The following is a 13,594-nucleotide window of genomic DNA, read 5'->3' on the forward strand; positions in this document are numbered from 1 at the left end:
TGGATAAAACAATGGATGATCAGCATGGAAGGCAGAGTAATCTGTGAGGGTGAGCATGCACACTGGAATTCCTTCAAAGGTAATATGTTTGCACTTACATATTTTTTGTTTAATTTAGCATGAGGACTTCATAGAATAGAATATTGTTATGTCCAGCTTGTCACATGTGTGTTTGTGTGTATACACTACAAGTGAAAAGTTTGGAATCAGAAATATATATATATATATATATATATATATATATATATATATATATATATATATATATATATATATATACGTTATATATATATATATATATATATATATATATATATATATATATATACATATATATATACATATATATATATATATATATATATATTTATATATATATATATATATATATATATATTTATATATATATATATATATATATATATATATATATATATATATATATATATATATATATATATTTGTTGTATAGTAAGCTTCTTGTGCTCACAAAGGCTAAACAATACTGTAATAGAAACAAGGACAAATACAGCAAAAACTGTGATATAGTGGAATGTCAGTTAAATAGTATATATTTATCATAAACTAATTAAATCATGTACTGGTATTTTATTGTATTTAGTTTAAAATGTGATTCTTGTATTTTAAAGTTAAATTTTGATCATCATTAAAAATACTAGTCCTCAGTGTCACATAATTCTCATGGTGCTTAATATAACCATCTGCTAAGAATAAACATTTATTGTTGTTGCCATAACTTTGTGGAACAATACAATACACATTATTCATTCATTTTCTTTTCGGCTTAGTCCCTTTATTATTCCAGGGTTGCCACAGCTTAATGAACCGCCAACTTATCCAGCACATGTTTTATGCAGTGGATGCCCTTCCAGCTGCAACCCATCTCTGGGAAACATCCATACACACCCATTCACACACAAACACTACGAACAATATAGCCTACCCAATTCACCTGTACCACATCTTTAGACTTGTGGGGGAAACCAGAGCACCAAGAAGAAACCCACGCGAACACAGGGAGAACATGCAAACTCCGCACAGAAACGTCAACTGACCTAGCCAAGTCTCGAACCAGTGACCTTCTTGCTGTGAGGTGACAGCACTACCTACTGCGCCACCACGTCAGTACACATTATACAATACTATTTCAAAGTACCATTGAAAATTAATTACTTTTTCTCATCAAACTAAATTGTTCAGGCATGAAAGTAAATTAGACAACGCGGTGGCTCAGTAGGTAGTGCTGTCACCTCACAGCAAGAAGGTTGCTGGTTCAAGCCTCGACTGGGTGAGCATTTCCGTGTGGAGTTTGCATGTTCTCCTTGTGTTCGCGTGGGCTTCCTCCGGGTGCTCCGGTTTTCCCCACAGTCCAAACACATGCGATACAGGTGAATTGGGTAAGCTAAAATTGTCTGTAGTGTATGAGTGTGAATGAGAGTGTATGGGTGTTTCCCAGTGATGGGTTGCAGCTGGAAGGGCATCCCCTGCTTAAGACATATGATGGATAAGTTGGCGGTTCATTCCGCTGTGGCGACCCCAGATTAATAAAGGGAAAAAGCCAAAAAGAAAATGAATGAAGGAATGAATAAAAGTAAATAAATTTTTTATAATGCAAAAAAGATTTTAAAAAAACTTATTTTTTTTTTATCAAACAATCGTAAAAGAATGTATCAGTTTCCAAAATACTTTGAAGCTTTTTTTAGCACTGATCATTATAAGAATCAATATTAGTGGTTTTGTACCAATAATATAATGATTTCATAAGGATCATGTGACACTAAATTAAATGTGAAACTACGTTCAATAAGAAAATTTTTTTTTTAAATTTGAATTATTTAAATTGTGTAGTAACTAGGGATGTAACAAAATTGTAAATACCGTCATACCCCAATAGTAATTGTTTTCAATATTACCGTAGGCGCACGACTCAATAAAACTATTTTTCTGAGAAAAGTTTGGTTAGGCGAATGAAGTGAACGGGAGGTAGCGGGAACTACAATTCCCATCAGCCTAGGCGTGGCCATCATCCTTTGTAGTCTGTTGTCGCTACAGATCCAGTAATGCGGAAATGGAGTGTGCTGCTAGTAGCGGGGAAGAAAAAGAGCTGGAAATGATCGAACCTAAAGCGGGTTTTAAATCGGATGTGTGGAAGCATTTCGGTTTCTCTCTAAAAAGATACAAGAAAGGAGAAAAGGTGACAGACAAAGAAAAAAAACAGTATGCAGGCACTGCCAGACTGTGGTGAAATATAGGTCGGGGAATACGACTAAAAACAGTCATGGGGACTGCAGAACACAGCACACCTGTTAGATTGATGCAGACATTGACTTGTACCGCAAAAAGACCTCTATCTCACTCATGGCTTGTCCTCTCAAGTGGTGGAAAGACAATGCACAGTGTTACTCACTGCTGTCAACCTTGGCTTAATCATATCTCTCTGTCCCAGAAACCTCAGTCCCAAATGAGAGGGTTTTTTTTCTGTTGCAGGGGACATGCCCAGAGATCCCAGCTTTTACAAGATTATAGTTATACGATCATTTCTTTAAAAAACCCATCTCTATCTAAGTGAGTGAGTGATTAAATGTTGAATGTGATGAGTTTTCAACAATACTAAATTGAAACTTTTTTTATATATATATAGTTTAATAGTTTTTTGTTGTTAAAATTTAAAAATTGAAGTTCCTGTTTCGAAACTTACAGATAAATGGCTAATTTGTATGTCATTGATATGTTCAGTGCTAAGGTAAATAAACACTTTTGGCACTTTTTTCGAGTCTTTTCATTAGTTTTATTTTTCCAGTAAATTATTCAATAAGTATGCTATTCATACCGAGGTATTATCGTACAGTGTATCGTACAAATTCTGATACTGTTACATCCCTAGTAGTAACACTTTAAAATTCAACATTTTTACTTTATTTTTGATCAAATAAATGCAGCCTTTGTTTGCAGAATAGCCTTTTTAAACATGACCTCTAAAAAATCTGTCCTTCAGATTAATATTTTGAATAGAATGCTTTACAATTATATATTTGTGCATAAACATTAGATTAGTCAAAGCCAAAATTGGAGCTAATAAACTTAGTACACGCCAGTGAATATTTTGAATATTTTGATGAAAAAAAAAAATACAACTTTAATAATAAACATGAAAAAAATATTACTCTGTTTAATAAAACTGTTTTGTTTAAATGCACCAATATATATTTGTCTATATTCACTGAGGGATTTATACAAATATACATTTTTTAAAGGGGCTGTTCATTTATGCCGAACACTATATGTGGTGTGTGTGTGCGTGCGTGCGTGCGTGCGTGCGTGGTCAAAATTATTAGCCTCCTTGATTTTTTTTTCTTTTTTCAATATTTACATATTTATGTTTAACTGAGCAAAGAATATTTCACAGAATTTCTGATAATATTATTTCTTCTGGAGAAATTTTTTCTGATTTTTAGCTAGAATAAAAAAGTAGTTTTTATTTTTTTTAAAAAAACATATTAAGGTCAATATTATTAGTCCCCTAAAGCAATACATATTTTTGATATATTTGACATATTTTTACAGAACAAACCATCGTTATACAATGACTTAAATTAACCTAATTAACCTAGTTAGGCGTTTATATGTCACCTTAAGCTAAACACTAGTATTTTAAGAAAATATAGGCAGTTATTATCTGCTGTCATCATGGAAAAGATAAAAGAAATCAGTTATTAGTTTTTACAAATTAGTTATTAAAACTAGTATGTTCAGAAATGTTGAACAAATCTTCTCTTTGTTAAACAGAAATTGGGGAAAAAAATATGTATTATATTATATACAGTTGAAGTCTGAATTATTTGCCCCCTGTTAATTTTTTTCCCCAATTTCTGTTTAACGGAGAGAATTTCTTCTACACATTTCTAAACATAATAGTTTTAATAACTCATCTCTAATAACTGATTTATTTTCTCTTTGTCATGATGACAGTAAATAATATTTGACGAGATATACTTCAAGACACTTCTATACAGCTTAAAGTGACATTTAAAGGCTTAACTGGGTTAATTAGGTTAACTAGGCTGATTAGGGTAATCAGGCAAGTCGTTATATAGCAATGGTTTGTTCTGTAGACTATCTAAACATTATATAGCTTAAAGGGTCTAGTAATTTTGACCTTATAATCAATATTTAAAAAAATTAAAACTTATTTTTATTCTAGTCAAAATAAAACAAGACTTTTTTCCTGAAAAAAAATATTATCAGATACTGTGAGCATTTCCTTGCTCTGTTAAACATCATTAGGAAAATAATGAAAATAAATAATTCAAAAAAAGGGGCTGATAATTCTGACTTCAACTGTACATATATAATAGCAAATAGGGACTTTAACTATGTACACACACGTCACTGGTGTTGTTCAAAAATCAAACATTTTAACATTTGAATGCCCTTTTCATGTCTTTAATCTTCATCATATAATAATAACCTTTTTTCAGGGAAAACCATTTTAGTGCTGCAAAAATGCATGTGCTTTTTCACTAAAATTTTCTTTCAGAACAGAAAATCACTTTTGCAGATAGTTTATTTATTTTTGTAAGTCATACAGTTTTAAATACCTTGTTCACGGAAAATCTTTAATTCTTATTATTCAGATGCTTTGCTGGCATAAATCCAGAGAGGGGAACCAAGGCTGTGAGAGGAAATGTGACGTCAAAAAAAAACTGGCAAAACAGTTCAGAAGAAGACCATGACTGTAAACCTCAAGGTTTCAAACCTTTTAAAGAAACTAATGGACTTTGAATGGGACTTTATTTAAAATGCAGCTAGCTTGGACCCCCCTACTTTTGCAACACAGAGGCCTTTTTTTCTTTATTTGCTAAAGCTCATTTTGGGGCTATATATTTTTATATTTTATATCCAAGACTAAATTGTAAAGTGGCTATTTATACATTTTTTCTATGACATTCGGTAAGTTGCTTCTTGTTGTACAATGCTGAAAACGATCTTAACATTTCTGGAGAACTTACAATTTTTGCTTGTCTTTGGCTTAATATTTTCACAAACACAATGCAGATTTTATTTTGTGTTGTTTGAAAATAAAAAATGTGAAATATAACTTGGATTTATTTCTCTTTTTGAATCATTTTAATCTAAAATAATATGGTTAAATATGGATTGTAATTTAACAGCTTTATGCTTCTAAATAACAGATGCATGCTGTAGATAAAATGTAAAAAAGGTAGGGCACTGTATTTTTACATTAGAATAACAGTGGTATGCTGTATCTTACAAAACAGTATCATGCTGTTAATTTAAAATGGCAGGGCACTGTATTTTTACAGTTCCATAACAGTAGATTACTGTGGCTAAAAAAACAGTATCATGCTGTTAATTTAAAATGGTAGGGCACTGTATTTTTACAGTTCCACAACAGTAGAATACTGTTGCTAACAAAAACAGTATCATGCTGGTAATTTAAAAAACGGTAGGGCACCATATTTTTACAGTATGATAATGGCAACCACAGCTGCCAGTAGATTACCGTTTTTTTACAGGGAAATTTTTTACAGTGTATGTTTTACGCAGCGGATGCCCTTCCAGCTGCAACCCATCACTGAGAAACAGCCATACACTTTCTTTCACACACATGCACTGCAGACAATTTAGCTTAGTTAATTCACCTATAACATGTCTTTGGATTGTGGGGGAAACCAGAGCACCTGGAGATAACCCGAACATGGGGAGAACAAGCACAGAAATGCCAACTGACCCAGCTGAGGCTTGAACCAGCAACCTTCTTGCTGTAAGGCGATTATGCTACCCACTGCGCCATCCTGATGCCGTTATTTTAGTTTTTTTTTACTTTTAAATAATAATTCGGTTGATGTTTTTAGTTTTCACATTCAGCCATTTTATTGTATTTATGCTTTTTTTTTTTACATGTAGCATTAATAATTTTTACAATTAGTTATTTTGGCATAATTCAAGCAAAGTAAAAAAGAGACAAGCTGAAAAAATAAATCCAGATTAAATGTAATATTTCTAATTAAGGGCTTGTAGTCTCATTGGTAACCAAGTACACTACTTTTTACTTTTAAAATTAATATTAAAAATTCATTTGTTAGTGATATACTTAACACTTGAATTCTGAACTGTGGCTGCATTTATTCATAGAAATACCCATTAAAAGGAGAATATTGTGAAATATTACTACGATTGGAAGACTTCTAACTGAATAAATTTTAATATTATTAAATTATAATTTTTTTGTGACTTTTTTTGCCCATCAGTGATTTTTAGTGTCACACAATCCTTTATTCTTAAACATTTATTATCCTCATCAATTTCGAAAACTTATCACTTAAAAGTGGCTGCTTAATATTTTAAAATGTAAACTTTGACCCATTTTAAGACTTCATTAATGTAAAAAACAGCATTCATTTGAAACAGAAACTATTTTGAACATTATAATTCCTACTCGTGTTACTCAAAGATGGCAATGAATGAATGAGTCTTATGAACACCCCTTCAAGTAAAGTGTTACCGCATGAGCATAGCATATTGGTTTTAATATAAATGTAGAAAATCTTTATTTCTTTGCAAAATAACATCAACTGACCTACCAAAATAATAATTATTATTCCTTTTCAGCTTAGTCCCTTTATTAATCTAAGTTTGCCACAGTGCAATGAACCTTCAACTTATCCAGCACATGTTTTACGCAGCTAATGCCCTTCCAGCAGCAACCCTTCACTGGGAAACATCCATACACACTCATTCACACACATACACTAACAATTCAGCTTACCCGATTCACTTATAGTGCATGTCTTTGGACTTCTGGGGGAAACCAGAGCACCCGGAGGAAACCTACGTGAACACGGAGAGAACATGCAAACTCCAAACAGAAACGCCAACTGACCCAGTCAAGGTCGAACCAGTGACCTTCTTGCAGTGAGGTGATCTTGCAACCCACTGCGCCACTATGTAGCCCCTTATTATTATTATGGTTATTATTATTTATTCATTTTAGATCACAATAATTGTTGATCCAAAGCAACTTTACAAAAGTAGAACATTATTATTACACTAGTCAAAATCAGAAAATCTGAAAAGTTATGCTGTGCACACAGGTTTCTGCATCTTGTTTATATACACTGTGAACAGCAGCTACGCTAATTATTCTCTTTATTCTCTACTTTTCACCTGATTTGATCCAAGACCAGCGACGAGATGATCCAAAAGGTGTCCATATCCTGGACCAGGCCAAATCCTGAGCTGCTGTGGTGGTCATGGAGGAGTGGAGAGCATGAGACTGATTCCTGTGCCGCTCCAGGGAGAGTTTTCGCTGAGGTTCAGCTTCCTGCCTCCGCCGCTGAGACTGCAGCTCTGCACAAGATGTTTGGCCAGGGAAGAAATTAAAATGGTCATGCCCAACTGAGTCTGGTTTCTCTCAAGGTTTTTCATCTTTACTCTCGCCAATTGGTGAAGTTTTTTTTTTCCCTCTCCGCTGTCGCCACTAGCTTGCATGGTTTGGGATTGGTAGAGCAACGCATCTTTCCAGCAAGTCATCCAGGCTGAAACCCTCCGTCAAGCTGGAGTGGCTTTAACTGAGCATCTGTGATGAGAAAAAATGCCAGTTCAAGTCTAACAGAAACATGATGAAAGCTTCACTTTTGTGTTATGCAATTGAAAAATATGAAAAAAGCTTGCTCAGAAATGCATGCATTTTATTATTCTCTAAAACTACACTCAAATGATTTTGCTGCTCGTTCAAACTACTTATTTAAAACAAGCTGAAGCAATGCAATTCTTGAGATTTTCTTCGAACAACTTAAATGTTATGTTCAATCCACTTAAATTTGTTAAGTTAACCTAATCAATTTTTTTTTGGACAACATGAATGATTTGTGTTGAACCCAGCACTTTTTTGCAACCCAAACGCCGATCACTCAACGCAGAAGTTTACACCAAGCTTTACCTCCATGTGGACGGCTTTTCCAGTGTTATTAGTTTGCACAGTAGCTCGCTGTGTACATCGGAAGACCACGACGACAAGGTTTAAGACCAGCAAAGAATGGTTCCAGAAACCAGGTAAAATAAAAACATAAGCCAACAAATAAAAAGTAAATATCAGGGTTAGAATGTGGTGAAATCTGAAATTGTTAAAAAAAAAAAAAAAAAAAAAAAAAAAAGCTTTTTTTCTGGATTGCTTTTAAAAACACTGGGTTTGGGTTTAGGGAAGTGGGTGGGCGCTGATCAATCAGTGCTATTAAAAACACTATCGGTTGGGGAAAAAGGAGGGTGGGCTCAGTTAGTCAGTCAACAGCGGCCTCTGGTGGCACTATGGGCACTTGCAAAAGAAATTTGAGATCTGAAAAAGCGACTTCTGGTGGATTCACAAAAACTGCAAAAAAATAAAATTTAAAAAACGTACCTCCAGGGATGCATTTCGTGATCTCCAGGGATGTATATAGGGGTATGTTTTAATGATGAGCCTGGGTTGCCTATTTTAGTTTCTATTGAACACAAAAGATGATATCCTGAAGAATGCTGGTAGGCATTGACTTTCTAAGGGTTTCCCCTTACTATTAAAGTCAATGAGCACCAGCATTCTTCAAATTATCTTCTATTGTGTTCCACAGAAGAAAGTAACTCAAATGTTTAAAACCAGATGAGGGAGATCGTATGAGCTTATTTTTATTTTTGGGTGAACTATCCCTTTAAGTTTATTTAAAATGTCAAATTATTAAATTGTATATGCATTCATGATAATATCATGCATATGAATAGCTTAGAAAATAAACAATTATAAGTGTTAAGGATGTCTGACAGCCTCTAAGTGACTCATACATGATTAAGCAAAAATTTGTCTACATAGTTACATAATAGAAAAATGCATTAAATCTTTTCCTTTTTTTTTTAAATCTGTCAATTTAATATTCACAGATCCTTACATACACTAGAAAAAAAGAAAAAAGAAAAACAAACCAAATATTGTTTATTTTGAAATGGCTAAATTTAGCAAACAATGACAAAAAAAAGTTACCCAATGTAATGCCTTGACTCACTCAGGAAGGATTGCAGGATTCATCAAACGTAGACTTTTAAACACTCACTTAAAAAGGCACTGATAATACAGGAGATACAGGAACAACAAGGATGGCCGACAAGACACAACTTAGAATACCAGACGAGGAACTGACTGAACACAAAGGAACTTAAATACACAGGAAATGAAAAAACTGATTACATACAGGAGTGATACACAGGTGGAAATGATGAACATTAACAAATGGCAGGAACTGGAACAAAGTAGCATATGGGGAAGGTCACATGGTAAAATCAATCAGAACACAGGATCAGACACCCATACTGAATGAACCATTTAATGTCAAAGGCCTATGTAATTTATTAATATTAATGTAATATATTTATATCATTATTTTTACTTTATACTTGAAATGCGTCACATTTTTCCTGGAGTACAAAGTCTCAATTAATTTCTTGCATAGATATGATATGAATAGCTTACATAAATGAATAGCTTAATAAAATGACACTTCAGAGAATGAAAGCATTGCAGCCTCTAGTGACTCATGAGTGATTCAGTTTTTTCCCAGTAGTGTGTCCAGCATTTTTAACACCAATCTCTTATTTTTTCATACTGCTAACAAATCATTTACATATTACATCACATTCAAACTAGATTTTTTTTACAGTACAGCAGAAATCTGAAAGATTATGATGTTGTAATCAAAAGTAACCAAACGAAAACCAAAGAAACAAGGGAACAACATAAGTTAAAATATTTGTTTTAAAATATACGTCTTGCGATCCAAAGTTTTTTTGATGCAAAGCCTTTTCTACTTTATTTTACTATTTTATTTTGGTATTATATATATATAAGTTACAGATTTTTATTTACTTTTTTATTATTTTAATTTTCATTAGGGTTTAGTCACTTTTAGCTTTTTTGTTAGTTTTCATTTTTATATACTTCATAATACTTCAGCATATTATTTCAATTCTATTCCAAGGCAACATCCAATTTTCATTAAGATTTTAGTCCAACATAGGCTCTGAAAACATAGCCCTATACGCATTTCTGGACATAAGGCTGCATTTAGTCTTTAAAGCGAACACTACGGAGCAGTGTGACGCTATTCCTTTTCTCAGGGTGAGAATGTGGTCAAATTTAACAACGTGGTGAAAATCAGGCTGCCGCGAGGGCTTTTCTTTTTCTGGGTTGCTTTTGAAAAAAACTGTCGAATCAATCGGTCGGTCAGTAAGTCAGTCAGTCAGTCGACAGCAGCCTCTGGTAGATTTATGTGAGAACAGTAGGCGCAAATGGCACTCGCAAGAGAATTTTGAGATCCCAAAAACCATACACAGCGGCCTCGCGGATTCACAATAACAAGAACTACAAAAATAACATACCTCCTGGGATGTATTTGGTGCTCTCTAGAAATGATTATATTATGTAATCAGAATAAGTGTGGGTTTATTTTGTTAGTTTTTATTCCCTTATACTTCATAATATTTTAACATATTATTGCAATTCTATTCCAAGGCAACATTTCAACGTTTCATTTAATTTCATTTAAATTTTCCTTTTTTTCTGTCGTTTTTTTGTTATACCTTCCTATAATCATTTGACAGAACTTTATTTATGCATCAAAGATTAAAAGATCAATTGCGATGAAAGAAAAATTCAATATTAATGTTTCAAGTTCATTTCAGTTTTTTATTATTACATACAGAATATTCTGAAAACAATCTAAAGTAGCATGTGGTCTTAATCATGAAGAATATTATAAGTTACATACTGATTTTTATTAACATTTTTTTGTTTGTTCTCATTTTCGTTTTCATTAAGGTTTTAATCATTTTTTTGTTTGTTTTCTTATACTTCATAATACTACAACATATTATTTCAATTCAATTCCAAGGCAACATTTTTACTTTTAATTTCTTTTTTTTCCGTTCCTTTTTTATATTTGATAGTTTTCTAAAATAATTTCACAAGACGTTTTCTATGCATTAAAGATTAAAAATCAGCTGTGATTAAAAAAAGTCTATATTAAAGTTTCAAGTTCCTTTCATTTTTATTATATACAGAATATTCTGAAAACAATCTAAATATGATAACTGGTTTTAGGGTTTACCACGGTTTGGAAAAGTCAAGGTTTTAAGACTGCTAAAATGTTCTGCTATACCATTCCCAAGGTATATGTAAGGTTTGCTAATGCATTTTTTATTTGTTGTAAAAAAAAAAAATGTTTTTTAAACTAATGAAAAGAGTAGAAATCAATTATTTATTTTAACTAATTAGCCTGACATGTTTACTGCTCCCAAATATTATAGTTTTTCTTTATAAAAAAAATTGTGTTCAATGAGGAAAATGTTTTTTTTTTATTGTTTCGTTGTTTGTTTTACCCAGACATTTAAAAATAACTTATTTTAGAGCAGTAATCATAATACTCTGATACCGTGATATCCTGAAACCATAAATCAAAGGTTATCATACCGTCAGAAACTTATACCGGCCCATGCCTAATCTAAAGTAGGATGTGGTCTCTATCATGAAGGATATTATGGTATAGCATATAAGTTACATAGAGATTTTTATTCACATTTTTTTCCCTTCTCATTTTAGTTTTCATTATAGTTTTAGTCATTTTGAGGTTTGTTTTGTTAGTTTTTATTTTCTTATACGTTTTTCATAATTCTTCAACATATAATTTCAAGTCTATTCCAAGGAAACATTTCTACTTTTCATTTAATTATCATCTGTCAATTTTTTATTTTATAGTTCACTGCAATAATTTGACGACATTTTTATGCATCAAAGATTAAAAAATCAACTGCATTTCTTTTTTATTATTATCATTTATTTCATTTATACAATAAATTTTGAAAACAATCTAAAGTAGTATGTGGTCTCAATCATGAAGGATGTCTTTTTTTGTTTTGTTTTGTGTGAGAAGTGGATCATTAATGCCCCCACAGAGAGCCGCTCGGTGGCCTTTTGCCCTGTCCTGCTTTCTCCTCGAACAAACAAACTTTATTCAGCAAAGAGATTTATGCATGACCACAGTGACACCCCGACTGCAACTTCCTGGTCGGAAAAACATCAAAATATAAACAAGGGCTTTTCATCTGTGTGAATGACTGACAGAAAAACGATGATTAATGAGAGAGAGGAAGAAAGAAAGAGAGAGAGACTGGCCTATACTCATCATTATAGATGGGTTGTTTATAAGCAATTTCTAGCCAGACAATCATATGAATATTAACAGAGATGTTTTGTAATGACAGTTTATGTAAATTGATTGATATTAATAGAGGGGTTTTGAAAGAAGGTGCAACAGGAAATGAGACGATGTGGTAAAAATGCTGTAATGTTGAGGTCACAACTGACATTACACAAACAGTTCACAGCAGTTCACTTGTCCTCTGTGACCTATAGCTGTAAACCAATAAAAATACTACACTCACTGGCCACTTTATTAGGTACACCTGTCCAACTGCCCGTTAACGCAAATTTCTAATCAGCCAATCACATGGCAGCAACTCAATGCATTTAGGCATATAGACATGGTCAAGACGATCTGCTGCAGATCAACCCAAGAATGAGGAAAGAAAAGGGATTTAAGGGACTTTGAACATGGCATGGTTGTTGGTGCCAGATAGGCTGGTCTGAGTATTTCAGAAACTGCTGATCTACTGGGATATTCACTCACAACCATCTCAGACATTTTAGGAGATTTAGAAACCCCAGCCAGACTAATTCCCAATTAGGTGCATCTCTGTGGGTCTGCAGAGCATGTGCGACTGTCTGTGGCAGTGTTGATAGGTCTCGTGCACACAGAAAGAAACAGGTAAACGACTACTACTTAAACGATCGCGGCTGTTTGGTTATATTGGGTGGATATAAAAAAAAGCGTAAAAAGATGATAATAATAGTGAACAAAAGTGTCACTAAATGTATTTGGGTGGCTGTTAATAGACCTGGGTTAGTCCACCCAAGTAAAGTCAATGAGTAGGAAACACTGTTTTTAGTATTACATATAAGTTTTTTATTTTTTTTTTCCATTAAAGAGCATCTATGGTGAAAAATCTACTTTTCAAGCTGTTTGGACAGACATGTGTAGATATAGTGTATAGCCCGTCATATTGGGGTGATATAAACACACCTAGTCCTTTTTTTTCAATTTAACAACATATAAACGGTGGACCAATTGGAGCAGTTTTCAGACTGACCGCAACTTGATGTAGGAATGCGGTCCCCCCGCCCACTGAATTGATTGACAACTGCACGTATTAACATGTCCCGGTAGTCATGTGTATAATCATACCAACAAGACCAGACGTGCGCAAAGCAACCAGGAATAAAAGGTCTGTTCAGTTTGCTAGGATCATCGATCATCATCAAATGTGATCAAGAGTAAGTTTTACATGTTTAAAATGTTTTAAAACAGAGCATGTGATGAATTACAGCGATTTACTTCATCAGCACAGCAGCGTGTCAGAACAATGATAAAGGAAGATGCTTCAATCCCGGTTTGTGGACATTAAATCAGGTTTA

The 13,594-nt window shown here is 33.1% G+C and overlaps 2 protein-coding genes across 10 annotated transcripts in view; one reads left to right on the forward strand and one right to left on the reverse strand.

Annotated features, from left to right (window-relative positions):
* The window catches only part of ap3b1a (adaptor related protein complex 3 subunit beta 1a), a 762,544-nt gene that overhangs the window by 594,273 nt on the left and 154,677 nt on the right, over positions 1-13,594 (forward strand). The gene's annotated exons all lie outside the window — the stretch shown is intronic.
* s100z (S100 calcium binding protein Z) overlaps positions 1-13,594 on the reverse strand; it is a 42,463-nt gene that overhangs the window by 26,101 nt on the left and 2,768 nt on the right. For 5 of the 8 annotated variants that reach the window (XM_087299809.1, XM_087299815.1, XM_087299810.1 and 2 more), the window contains exon 2: positions 7,210-7,621. The gene's annotated coding sequence lies outside the window, so the exon portion shown is untranslated. Of the gene's footprint in view, positions 1-6,811; positions 7,622-13,594 lie in introns of all 8 variants that reach the window. The other 3 variants (XM_087299813.1, XM_087299812.1, XM_087299811.1) reach the window with 1 other exon arrangement.

This window comes from Danio rerio, chromosome 21 (genome assembly GCF_052040795.2).
Source record: "Danio rerio strain M-AB ecotype USA chromosome 21, GRCz13ab, whole genome shotgun sequence".
NCBI lineage: Eukaryota > Metazoa > Chordata > Actinopteri > Cypriniformes > Danionidae > Danio > Danio rerio.